We start from the raw sequence: 13,448 nt of genomic DNA on the forward strand, positions 1-13,448 counted from the left end.
TTCTTTTCTCTTTTTTTAAATATTTTTTCATTATTGACTTTATAGAGAGAGAGAGGAAGGGAGAGGGAGAGAGGGATAGAAACATCAATGAGAGAGAACATTGATTGACCACCTCCTGCACACCCCCCACTGGGGACCTGTCCCATAACCCCGGCATGTGCCCTGACCAGGAATCCAACTGGCGACTTCTTAGTGCATGGGTCAATGCTCAACCACTGAGCCACACCAGCCGGACCAAGTAGGCTGTTCTTACCTGTCACCTCCTAGAGTAAAACAGTAATGAAATACAAAGAATACAGACCTTGGGTAGACCAGATTCAAGCTTTGGTTTTGTGCTGTTTCTTTTTCAAAAGGCACACTGGTGCCTGGAATACCCTACTTCCTGGCATGCTCAGATCTAGAAGCACCTTCTCTAGGAGGTCTTCCTCACCCTCTCAGACAGAGACCAATCCCCTCTCCATGTTCCCCAAACCATTTTCGTGTGTGGCTCTATCTCCACACTTACCACACTGACCTATAGTTGTTTACCCTTCTGGCTCCCTCATTGAGCTGTGATCTTCCTGAAATCAGTGATTTTGTCTTTTCCCTGATTTTATCTTCTGCATCTAGAATAGTGTTTGTGCATTTTAGGCACACAAGTAGTGTTTACTGAATGGATGAATGAATGCTTGAGAGTGTGAAGGAAGGAGGGAAAAAGGAAGGGAGGGAGGGAGGGAGGGAGGAAGGAAGGAAGGAAGGAAGGAAGGAAGGAAGGAAGGAAGGAAGGAAAACATGAAAAGATCAGAAAAATGTTAACCCCCCCAAATGGAAGCTAATATAAGCATAAAAATATCAATGACTACATATATACAGAATTTATGCTTCTAATGGTACTTTCCAAATACAATTGAGATGACAAGATCATGGCCGCATAATGCATATGAAGGGGAAAGTGGTACACACAATATGTGTGGCACACGGTGAGAATGGTGCTGATTAAAATCAGAGTTGGGTGGTAGGAACTGATTGCTTTTGATATAGATATGGGAGAGAGATTTGATCAGTTGAGCACATGAACATTTGGTCTTAGTTATTTTTCTTCCTCACCCGAGGACATTTTTCCATTTTTTGCACAGATAGAGTAGAAGGGAGAGAGAGGAAGGGAGAGAGAGAGAGAAACATCGACGTGAAGGGACACACCGAGTGGCTGCCACCCGCACGACCGACCAGGGCCGGGGACAAACTGCAACCGTGGTACGTGCCCTTAGCGGGAACCGAACCCGGGTCTCTCTAGACTGCAGGCCGACGCTCTAACCGCTGAGCCAAACCGGCCAGGGCTTAGTTATTTTTCTTAAGCAAGATTTTTTCATTTTAAAATTTAAGGGTAAGATACACCTTAGTAGACATGTTTATCTAAAGCATGACTTCGTTGTAAAAAAAGAAAACAGCCCTGGCCGGTTTGGCTCAGCGATTGGAGCGTCGGCCTGCGGTACAGAGAGACCCGGGTTCGGTTCCCGCTAAGGGCACGTACCTCGGTTGCAGTTTGTCCCCGGCCCTGGTTGGTCGTGCGGGTGGCAGCCACTCGATGTGTCCCTTCACGTCGAAGTTTCTCTCTCTCTCTCCCCCTCCCATTCTATCTGAACAAAAATGGAAAAATGTCCTCGGATGAGGATAAAAAAAAAGAAAACACGACTTCCGGTCAAGATGGTGGCGTAGGCAAATGCAGTATCGCCTCCTCCCACAACCGCAGTAAACTTACAACTAAACTACAGAACAACCATCCTTCAGAACCGCCTGAAATCAAGCTGAATGGAAGTCCTACAACTACGAAATTAAAGCAGCAGCCACATCCAGACTGGTAGGAGGGGCGGAGGCGGAGGGGCTGGTCCCACACCCATGTGTGACGGATAAAAATCAGGAGGGACAGCTTGGCTGTGAGGGTCCTCCCTGAGGAGTTAGGGGTCCCCATCCCACACCAGGCTCCCAGCTCAGGGTCCCAGTACCAGGAAGAGAAGTCCCCATCACTTCTGGCTGTAAAACCAGTGGGAACTGAGGCTGAGGGAGGCTGAGGCTGCTAAAGCCCCAGGGAGTTCCTCTTAAAGGGCCTATGCACGGACTTACTCAGACTTGCTCCCTCTAAGCTCGGAGGGCAGGCAGCTTGAAAGGCACCAGAAACATACAGGGAAGAACTAAGCTGTTTGGCCTCGGGACGAGAGCTGGAGAGGCAACGTTTTCCTGGACAGACGTGCTGGTGGAGGCTGATGTTCCTTCGGTGAGCCCTTCCCTGGGGCAGCAGACAGCCACCATATCTGGGACTCCAGCAACCTGGCTCACACTGTTTGCCCCACCCTGGTGATTCCCTGAGTCCCTGCCCCACCCAATTTTCAGGCCCACCCAAGCTGTTTCCAAAGGCGTTACCATAGAATTGGCCTGTCTTGGATCCTGCTTCAGAGTTTCCTAAAATCTCTCAAACAAGCAGCATCTGGTCTCAGCAAGCCCCATACCTCTCATTAAGTGGCCCCAGGCCTGGCACTAGAAGCAACCAACCTTGGTTCACAACTTGGCTTTTCCTGGGTACCTTCAAGCCCAGCACAAGAAGCAGCCATCTGCAGATAACTTTGTAGCTTATGCTAGGTGGCCCCGGGTAGAACACAGGCAGTGGCTGACCTTGACCCAGAGCCAGCACACCCAGTGGACAGCTTCAGACCACATCGAAACACCACCACCCAACCACCTCCCCAAGTGACACAGTCAATGAGCGGATTCAGTGGGTACCAGAGCCTTGATGAAGTAAGTCTTGCTCTGTGTGTTGGGCCCCTACACAGCTGATCCTCCAAGGTAATCAGAGGTCAGTGGGCAGTGGGCACAGCCGGTCCTTGCAGCTGATCAGCCTGAGTGAATCCCTCCCACTGACATGCCAACAGCAATCAAGACTCAATTACAACAGAAGGGTGTAAGCCCACACTAGGGGTGCACCTTGAGGGCCCAGCTGGGGTGATCAGGGAGACTGTGCCACTGGAACCTACAGGACACCTACTACAATAGGCCACTCTACAAAACCTAGGAGACATAGCAACTCTAACACATAGAAACAATCACAGGGAAGCAGCCAAAATGAGAAGACAAAGAAACATGTCCTAAATGAAAGAAAAGAACAAAATTCCAGGAAGAGAATTAAACAAAATGGAGATAAGCAATCATTCAGATGCAGAGTTCAAAACACAGGTTATAAGGTTGCTCAAGGAACTTGGTGAGACATTTAAGGAACTTAGTGAGACCTTCAAGGAACTTGAGACCTGCAAGGAACTTAGTGAGAACATCAACAACATAGAAAAGTCAGAAATGAAAGATGCACTAACTGAAATAAAGAATAATTTACAGGGAATCAATAGTAGAGTAGGTAAAGCCAAGAAGCAAACCATCGATTTGGAATATAAGGAAGCAAAAAATACCCAATCAGAACAGAAAAAAGAAAAAAAAAAATGAGGACAGTGTAAGGAGCCTCTGGGACAACTTCAAGTGTACCAACATTTGCATCATGAGGGTGCCAGGAGAAGAGAGAGAGCAAGAAATTGAAAACCTATTTGAAAAAATAATGACAGAAAACTTCCCGAAGTTGGTGAAGGAAACAGACATACAAGTCCAGGAAGCACAGAGAGTCCCAAACAAGATGAACCCAAAGAGGTCCACACCAAGATCCATCATATCAAAATGCCAAAGGTTAAATACAAAGAGAGAATCTTAAAAGCAGCAAGAGAAAAGCAGTCCGTTACCTACAAAGGAGCTCCCATAAGACTGTCAACTGATTTCTCAAAAGAAACTTTGCAGGCCAGAAAGGAGTGGCAAATAGATATTCAAGGTGATGAAAAACAGTGACCTACAGGCAAGATTACTCTATTCTGCAAAGATATCATTTAGAATTGATGGACATATCAAGAGTTTCCCAGACAAGAAAAAGCTAAAGGAGTTCATCACCACTAAACCAGTATTATATGAAATGTTGAAGGGTCTTCTTGAAGGAGAAGAACAAAAATATGAACAATAAAATGGCAATAAATACATATCTATCAACAATAGAATCTACAAACAAAATTAGCAAGCAGAACAGAAACAGACTCATAGATACAGAGAACTTTTTGTTGCTTGCCAGATGGGTGGGGGCTGGAGGGATGGGTGAAAAAGATGAAGGAATTAAGAAGTACAAATTTGTTGTTAGACTGATGAACCTCAAAGGGAAGGAGGGAGGGAGGGCGGGATGAGATAAACCAAAGAGCTTCTATGCATATATGTATAGCCAATGGACACCAACAATAGTGTGGGGAAGGCAGGAGTGGGGTGGAATTGGGGAGGAGGGGGTCAATGGGGAAAAAAGGGGGAACATCTGTAATACATTCAACAATAAAGATGAATTAAAAAAACAAACAAATCGCTATTGCACCTCTGAAAGAAAGTTACATTAAACCTGTTATTTTATTCCCACATGCCTCAGTTTCTTTCATGAATGATTTGTAAAATGATAATAGCCCTTACTAGTATTTACATTATAAAAGTGCTGTTACTGTATTAGATAGTATTAAATGGGTTATGCTGTTTTCTTTGAAAGACAAGCACTATACACAAACGAGGTGTTATTATTTAGTTTTTTCTTTTCAGTCTCGTGAAATGAGAATTAGATGAAAACTCCACTTTAAGCACTATCCAGTGGGTAAATGATTATTGACTTGAGTGAAATGGGGGGAAAAAATCTTCAGTTGTAAACTCTGTGCAGCCTAGCTAGTCTATGCACAAGGCAAAAATACTGTATTTATCTATGATGTTTACCCCTATTCTTTATCTTCTTTTTGTGCTCTAATCACAAACTGAAGACAGTCAAGCCTTTCAGTTCAGTCACAGTGTGCATTTTAGAGAACATCAATATCCTGGAATGATTACAAGTTAGAAATAATGTTTCAACTAACCAAGCCATGCAGCTAGTTTTATTATTGATTTAGGGTGTCCGAAAACCTCAGGCCTTTTACTTCAACTCCTGGTTCTCAGGCTTGAGATGGCTATCACTGCAACCTTTGCAAATTCTGTACCCCCGGTACTTCTCTGCTCCCCATCAGTGCTCCCCAGGCTAGAGCTTTGCTGTCCCCTTGGAACACGGGGTTATGATGGCAGGAGGGGGGTGGTGAACATAAGGTTTTGGGAATTGTTGTGAATGCTAGAATTTTTACTTTGTATCATGAAGGCATGAGAACTAAAACAGCACAGTGGAGGGATTCAGGGTAACAACTGGTGGGAGTATGCACACCTGTCCAGCATAATTGCACCTGACCTCTGTGTATACGTAACAGCTTCAGCCATTTCTAGTTCTTGGACCCTGTGCTTGGACTGCCCCTGGTCCAGACCCCTTGCAGTGTCCGTCCGTTATGTCTTGGCTCACCTTCACTCCTTAGGACTGACCTTCAGCATTGCTTGGAGTCGTGGTCATCGGTTTTACCCCTGACCCATTGATTTTGTCTTCTGGATTTTGCTCTCAGATAGGATCCCTGACTGGATAGGTGCCTGACCAGCTGTGGCGCCAGCTGCCTGTTCCAGACTCCAAGGAACCCAGCTCCTCCTCCCTCCCTCTGACTGTCCCAGTGCATGAGCTATGGCAATACGTGAGTGATAATGTCAGTGTGACAATTGTTTCTGACCAGATTTTACCTGTGAAGATCATTTCTTTGGTGGGCTGCTCAGGAGTACATTCATGCCCCACATGGGCCTCCAGCCCAGGACCGTGGAGATCTAGTGAAGGGATGAGTGCAGAAGAAGACTCAGGAGGAGAGCAAGAAAGGCAGACCTGGTGTACTCTACAGGTTTAGCTACATCCAACACTGGTTGTAGACACCTGTCTGCCCGACAGGCCACGCCCACCCAGAGCATTGCCATGTAGTCAATTAAGCTAATGTAAAGATGGTGAGGGAGCCTTATGGTGGTCCCATTTTCCATTTTGGGAAAAAAATCCAGGGCTCTATCTTCCACTTTGAAGGCAAACTTTTTTTTTAATCCTCACCTGAGGACATTCCTCCATTTATCTCCAGAGTTGGCAGGGAGACAGTGAGAAAGAGAGGGAGGGAGAGGGAGGGGGGAGGGGGAGGGAGAGAGAGAGAGAGAGAGAGAAAGAGAGGGAGAGAGAGAAACATCAATGTGAGAGAGACACATCAATTGGCTGCCTCACCCATGACCCCAACCAGGACTGAGGACCGAACCACAACCAAGGTACATGCCTTTGACCGGAATCGAACTTGTGACTCTTTGGTCCGCGGGCCGACACTCTAACTGCTGAGCCAAACTAGCCAGGGCTGAAGGCAAACTTTTAAAAACAGTTGTCTACATTCATTGGTTCCATTTGTTCAACTCACTGTGACCTGGCTCCTGCCTCCACTGACCCTGCTTCTGCCCATCAGGTCAAATATCTTCTTGATGCTCACCCCATGGATACTTCCCAGTTTTTTTCTTACCCGAGTTCTTCCTCACAGCACCTGCCTTTGTTGACCACCATCTACTTGGCACGTGCTCGTCCTCTGTGGTCCTTCACGCGGCTTGTTTCTTTCCTATCCCTCTGGCTGCCTTCTCACTCTTGTTTTCAGGGATCATTTCTCTGCCCATCTTTGAGCTGTGGTGTCCCTCTGGGTTCTCTCCTGGTCCCCTGTCTCTTTATCAACGTTCACCCAGGGTCTCTCTGGTCCCTGTGGGTTCTGTTGTTGCCTGTCATGTACTAGTGATTCCTAAACCTATATCCTCAGAATTCTAGATCAAACTGCCTACTGCTACCCTGCGAATGTTCCCAGGAACTAAACAAACATGACCACGACTGAACTTATCCCCTTCTCCCTCAAATCTCCTCTATGTTGTATGTGTATTTTCACTGTCTTGGTGAGGGATAGCATGGTCCACCTAGTTGTTCAAGTCAAAAATCTGAGCTGCAGTCTTGACTTCCTTCACTTTAAAACTCAAACATTCAAGCAATCAAAAATGCCAGTAGACTCTCCCTTCTCTGCGACATGGCTGGTAAGGTTATGAAAAATTGGGTCCCACACACCTTCCGGGCTCACTTCTGACCGCTTTGTGTCAGCTGTGCAGAACGATTTGCAGGGCTCAGATGCACAGGCATCTCTGTCACCTCCGAAACTTGCACCCACTGAAAGAGACCTGCCTCACCTCATCATTGGATGGACTCCTTCACACCTTGTAAATCTTCGTGTGGAAGACACTAACTTCCCATTCTCCCAAAGTCTGGGTTAGGTGGCCCTCTTAGAGCTCTGGGTACATTCCTCTTCATAACACACCGCTTTCTCAGAGCCGCTTTTTCTGGCTACTATAAGGTTCCTGTAAGCAGGGACCATATTTTTCCTCTTCACCTTTGCATTCCAAGCACCGTCAAAGTATTTGGTACAAAATAGATACTCAATGAAGGTGAGTGAATATAAATGTTAAACTGTCAAGATATGAAAGCAACCTAAGTGCCCATTAATAGACGGTTGAATAAAGAAGATGTGGTACATATATACAAAGGAATATTACTGAGCTGTAAAAAAAGAATGAAATCTTACAATTTGCAATGACATGGATGGACCTAGGGAGTGTTATACTAAGTGAAATAAGTCAGACATAGAAAGACAAATGCCATATGATTTCAGTTATATGTGGAATCTAAAAACCAAAATAAACAAAACAGAAACAGACTCATAGATGTAGAGAACAGACTGGTGGTTGCCAGAGGGAGGGATGTTGGGGGGAGCTGGATGAAAAAGGTGAGGAACTAAGAAGTACAAATTGGCAATTACAAAATAGTCATGGGGAGGTGAAGTACAGCATAGGGAATATACTCTATAATACTGTAATAACAATGTATGATTCCCAGGGGGTACTAGAAGTATTGGGGGGATCACTTTGTAAATTATATAAATGTTTAACCACTATGATGTACTCCTGAAACTAATATAAAATAATATTGAATGTCAACTGTAATTGAAAAAAAGTCTCATTGTGAGAACATAAAATAAATTCCTAGTCAGAGGGTGCAATTAGGATTTTATTAAACAAAGATTTATTAAGTCCCTCTGACATGAAAAGGATTTGAAGGTTATCTAAAACTATTTAGAAGAACTTACTACCTTAAGAATCATGAGCAGAGAGTAGCTAATAGAAGTCGATTTTAAGCCCGTCCCTTATGGGCTTCTCTTCCAGAGTTCAGCATCCAGACTCTCTGAGCTGTGTTTGGGGTCACCCCAGCACTCGATCCTCCTGACTTTCCACCAACGACTGGATTCATAACCCACTCCATACTTGAGATCATGGGGATTGGAACAAGGTAAGAGTTAGCTTTTCTCTTTTTTTCCCTCTATTATGTAGTCTTCAACAATATACTATATTTGTAGAGCAATACATTTTTTTTTATCCTCACCTAAGAACATTTTTGCTGAACAAATAGATGATTGAATAAAGAAAATGTGGTTGTCAGATAGAGCAGGAGGGAGAGAGAGGGGAAGAGAGAGAGAGAGAGAGAGAAACATTGACGTGAAAGAGACACATCGACTGGTTGCCACCCACACGACCCCAAAGAGGGCCAGGGACAAACTGCAACCGAGGTACGTGCCCTTAGCAGGAACCGAACCGAGGTACGTGCCATTAGCAGGAACCGAACCCAGGACTCTCCGGTCCGCAGGCTGACGCTCTAACTGCTCAGCCAAACCAGCCAGGGCTGGAGCAATACTTTTAAATCTCTCTCTCTCGAGTCTTCATCAGGAGGTGACTGGCTTCCCTGCTAGCCTAGCTGGTCTCACAATGTTTGAATACCCTGTGGGTGTAAAGAAATGTTGTGAAGCCTCTTAAGAAATTATGTCCTTTCAAATTTTCTTTTTTATTCCATGACTATTTAAATTCGTCACCATTACTCTCTCGCTGTTTCCCCAATAGGACTACACATAGAGAAAAGTGGGTTTGAGGAATCAGAGAGACTTGGTGCCCACGCTGGGACACCTGTTGGGCTGGAGCAGGTCATGAGCAGAGCAATCGGATTTCAAAACAGCTCCGTGTTATCCGTGCTGTTTATGGGCAGCCCCTCGCTCCACGCCCACAGTTAACCTGCTCTACCCCCCACCTGCTGGCGTTTTTCATTAAAAATACCTGAGCATTATGTATTTATCTTCTTATTTGTTTATTCTTTATCTCCCCTGCTAGTATGTAAACTTTATAAGGGCAGGGATTTTTTTTTTTTTACCCCTCTATGCTTAGCACTTGGTACATGGTAGGCACTCAATAAACATTCATTGATTAAGTAAATGATGCCTTAAAAAAAATTTTTTTTTTATCCTCACCTGAGGACATTTTTCCATTTTTTATTCAGATAGAGCGGGAGGGACAGAGAGGAAGAGAGAGAGAGAAACATCGACGTGAAAGGGACACATCGAGTGGCCGCCAACCGCACGCCCAACCAGGGCCGGGGACAAACTGCAACCGAAGTACATGCCCTTAGCGGGAACCGAACCCGGGTCACTCTGGACCTCAGGCTGACGCTCTTACCACTGAGCCAAACCGGCCAGGGCCTTTTTAAAATTTTTAAGAGGCTGGTGCACATCTCGATTTCTAGGGGTCCGTCCTACTGTAGTTTGCAGCCCTGTCGCTCTCACTGTTTTACTGATGACGAAGATGATAGATAGCATTGATGCTGAACGGATCGAGACGTGACACACAGCTAGAAAGAATAACAAACAAGTTGGATGATGCAACCAGGGCTCCTCTCTCCCGAACATCCTGGGGAAACGTCATAATGAATCACATTTCACAATATAAAGTCCATGGGGACAAATGTAAAGTACTCAACGTTCCCAAAATTCAATTATACAGGTACAGGTAGACGATGAGATGGCCTACAATTGCTCACGTGGGAAGGTTTATCTTCTGCTCATTTTAAATAGATGATGAATCAACACAGCGTGATGAAACTTACAAAATAATCAATCTCTTGTTTTATTAATAGAAGGATAGCATTCAAGTGGGAAACTAGTCCTTTAGAACTCACATTCCTTCCGCTTTACGAATTCTGATCTTCAGCCTTTACGAGAGGCATTGACAAACAAAAGATTTTTTCAAGAAAGGATAATAAGGGCTCTGGTAATCGGGGTCCTATCAGAAATGATTAAAGGTTGTGAGTGGGTGTGTGAGGAGGAGGATGATAGCTAGGGCTATCCTGCAGAGGAGAGATTCGATTTCCTCTGGGTAATCCCAAATGACAGATCAAGGACCCATGAGTGAAAGATGTAAGTATGTATATTACAACCCACTAGGATGCGCCACAATTAGATTTTCCCAGCAATCAAGTGGGCAACTCCTATAGGTAGTAAGTTCCCCGACCCTGGTGGTATTCAAGCAGAAGCTGGGCTTTCATGCCCCACTCACTGAATATATTTGTGATGGAAATTCAAACACTGGAGTATTGGATTTTGTTAATCACAATAGCAAGCACATTTGAGTGCTTATTAGTTGGTAGGTACTATAAAAAGCAATTAATGTGGGTTGCTATTCTTTTTTATTCTCACCTGAGGACATTTTTGCATTTATCTTCAGAGAGAGCGGGAGGGAGAGAGGGAGGAAGAGAGAGAGAGAAACATCCATGTGAGAGAGACACATCGAGTGGTTGCCGCCCGCACGACCCCAACCGGGACTGGGGACAAACTGCAACCAAAGTACGTGCCCTTAGCAGGAACCAAACCCAGGATTCTCTGGTCCGCAGGCCAACACTCTAACCACTGAGAAAACCGGCCAGGGCTGTGAGTTGCTCTTTTTAATACATCAATCCTACTAGCTCCATCTTACAGATGAGAAAAGTGAGGTTTAAAGAAGTTAAGTAACTTGCCCACGGTCTTATACTATGTCAAAAACAGCAAGAATTTGAACTTAGGCAGTCAGATCCCTGACCTTGATTATTCTGTGCTCCCACTTCTAAAACACCACTTTGTTCCCACTCTGAGATTCTGCTTGAAGTCCTCAAACCAACAAGTTTATTATCTCCAGTTGTAAATGATTCTATAGTAAATAGGCCCTTCCAATACAGTATGCAGGAATTAAACTAGGCTGAGCATTTGCCTCATGTGGGACACTATGTGGAGCCCTGCATAGGACCTGGCACACACTATGTGCTCAATAATTATTTATTAAGTAAAAGTAATGAGTGGATGCAACCACACAAGCTGCATTAGAAATGACAGAATCTCAATAGGTTGTGGCTGAGGAAAAACAAGCACATTTTGGGTGGTCTGCTGAGGACACTTGGCAGAAACTGATCATCCATCATTCTTGGCAAAAGCCTTGAGAATTCCTGCTCAGTCATTTGGATAACATTTATTTAAACAAATATTTATTGAGTACCTGTCCTGTACCAGGTATGTCCAACGTGCTGAGGGCGCAGAGTTGAATCAGAGGATGCGCCGTTAGTGGGGGAGATGGACAGGTAAGCAAATTCTCGTGCTACACTGTGACCAGTGCTACAGCAGGGTGTGTGTGTGTGCACGCACGTGTGTGTATTACGTGTGGATGTGGATGTTTTAAGTATTATAGAAGCATAGAGCAGAAGGGAACCAATTCTACTTGGTTGAAAGAGTTGTCTAATACTTGATTATGTTTTTAAAATGACTGCCACATTCCATTGTATGAGTTAATTCGGTCTTCATAAAGACCATGTGAAGCTGTGATCCTTTTTTGTGCAGAAGAGGAAATGGTCTCCTAGAGGTTAGATGAGTTCCCCAAGGTCATGCAGCTAGTAATAATAATTGCTATCATTTATTGAGTGCTTCGGATACCTGAGGCTCTCCTCTAAGTCTTATTAAGACATTTAATCTTCACAACAATTTTATGAGGTCGTTACTGATATCATCATCTTTTTTCAAATGAGAAAACTGAGGCACAAGATTTAAATAACTTGCCCAGAGTCACACAGCGAGAGTGGCTTTAGCAGGCACACGCCTACCCATGGCACTAAACTGCCTGTAACTTGTGCCCTGAAGAGGTGGAACTCGCACTTGGGTTCTGACTCCAAGTTCAGCTTCCTTTCAAGTGACCTTGCTCTTTAGCAATATTGCATCCAAATGAAAAGCAATGCTGTGTGCGTGGATTCTAGGAGAGGTTGCGTAGGTTGGGCACCCACGGAAGTGCTTGGGGGGGCACGGTGGAGTCTAGATCATGGGGTAGTTGTGTATGCAGGTTAGTGGGGGCAGCCAGACGTGGCCAGTTCTTCTCTAGATCAGCAGTCTGGGCTCTGGGGACTGTGATTTGTTACTCATGGGAACAAGCCACCAATACTTACCCTGCAGCTGTGTAAAACCTAGTTTACATTTTTCTAAAAGAAGACAAGATGTAAACCATCGAGAAGAAAACAAGTTAAATTCAATACCTTATATATAAACAAGAACAGAGGACAGAAAAGGAGAAATGAAGAACATAATTGTCCCAGCTTTCTCTCCATAATAAACATTCTGGGATTGAAAAATTGTTCAATCTAGTGTTATTGTGCCTTAATAATTAAGTTGAGTTAGCTCTGTGGTAAATCTGAGAAGGAATTGGTTATTAAAATGAGTGAACTAGATTACTCTTCCCTCAGTAATTACTGACTTAAGCTAATATGGACATGATCGATGCAATCACACCTACTGTTTTTTCTTTTTTTTTAAAGACATCCATCTCCCATACATTTTGGAAACAAGGTAATTTTAAAATCAGCTGCAAGCTGGGATTTCCGTCGTAGGTGGAGAGGCAAAAAAGGTCAACGTTCTTCTGCTTTCTTTCCTTCAAAGCAGGTTTTTTGTTTGGTTTGGTTTTTAGAGTTTTGTTTTGTCACGTATAGAGACTTGGTAGAGTCCACTGATTATCTTGGCCTTTGTGTTTATGGATTTCTGTTTTCTTGGCGTCAGGTCCTTGGAAACATTTGTTTTGATGGTGACAGGAGAGTTACTCATGTTTTATTTTTGTTGTCCTATTTATTTTTAAGATCCTTTAGTTAAAGTCTACTTCCAATGTATTGTGTAACTGTTATTTAGGTCTCCACAAATAAAATATTCCAGTAGTTAGCTTCTAGCATAGTGTTATAGGAATAGTTAATTTGATGCCTAGTTGATGCCCAGCTATAATATTAGAAGCTAGAACAAGGGTATGCATTGGAAAATTACATTTGAAATTTATAGTTGCACTTAGCATTTCACATGTGAAATTTCAAGTTTTTAGATCAATTATTTTTGAGTTACCAAGCAGCCAAATTCTTATAAACATATTTTTCCTTTTCATCACTGAGTCAACAAAAGCTGGAAAATTCTTTTCTCACATGTTCCATTCTTTAACTCAGCCTGAAGGTAAATTGGTTTTTAAAAACCACATCCCAAACAAACAGCTTTTCATGAAGTTATGAGTAAATGGATAGAGTGGGTTCTACTGGCATTTGGGATGTACGT

At 43.9% G+C, this 13,448-nt stretch overlaps 1 long non-coding RNA gene across 1 annotated transcript in view; it reads left to right on the forward strand.

The window, feature by feature from the left end:
• The window catches only part of LOC118619589, a 33,881-nt gene extending 21,492 nt beyond the window's left edge, over nucleotides 1-12,389 (forward strand). The window contains exons 2-3 of the long non-coding RNA XR_004957303.1: nucleotides 8,197-8,320; nucleotides 11,391-12,389. This is a non-coding gene — a long non-coding RNA (uncharacterized LOC118619589). The remainder of the gene's footprint in view (nucleotides 1-8,196; nucleotides 8,321-11,390) is intronic.
• The last annotated feature ends 1,059 nt before the right edge of the window (nucleotides 12,390-13,448 follow it).

The sequence above is a fragment of the Molossus molossus genome, unplaced genomic scaffold (genome assembly GCF_014108415.1).
Source record: "Molossus molossus isolate mMolMol1 unplaced genomic scaffold, mMolMol1.p scaffold_m16_p_7, whole genome shotgun sequence".
Classification (NCBI taxonomy): Eukaryota; Metazoa; Chordata; class Mammalia; order Chiroptera; family Molossidae; genus Molossus; species Molossus molossus.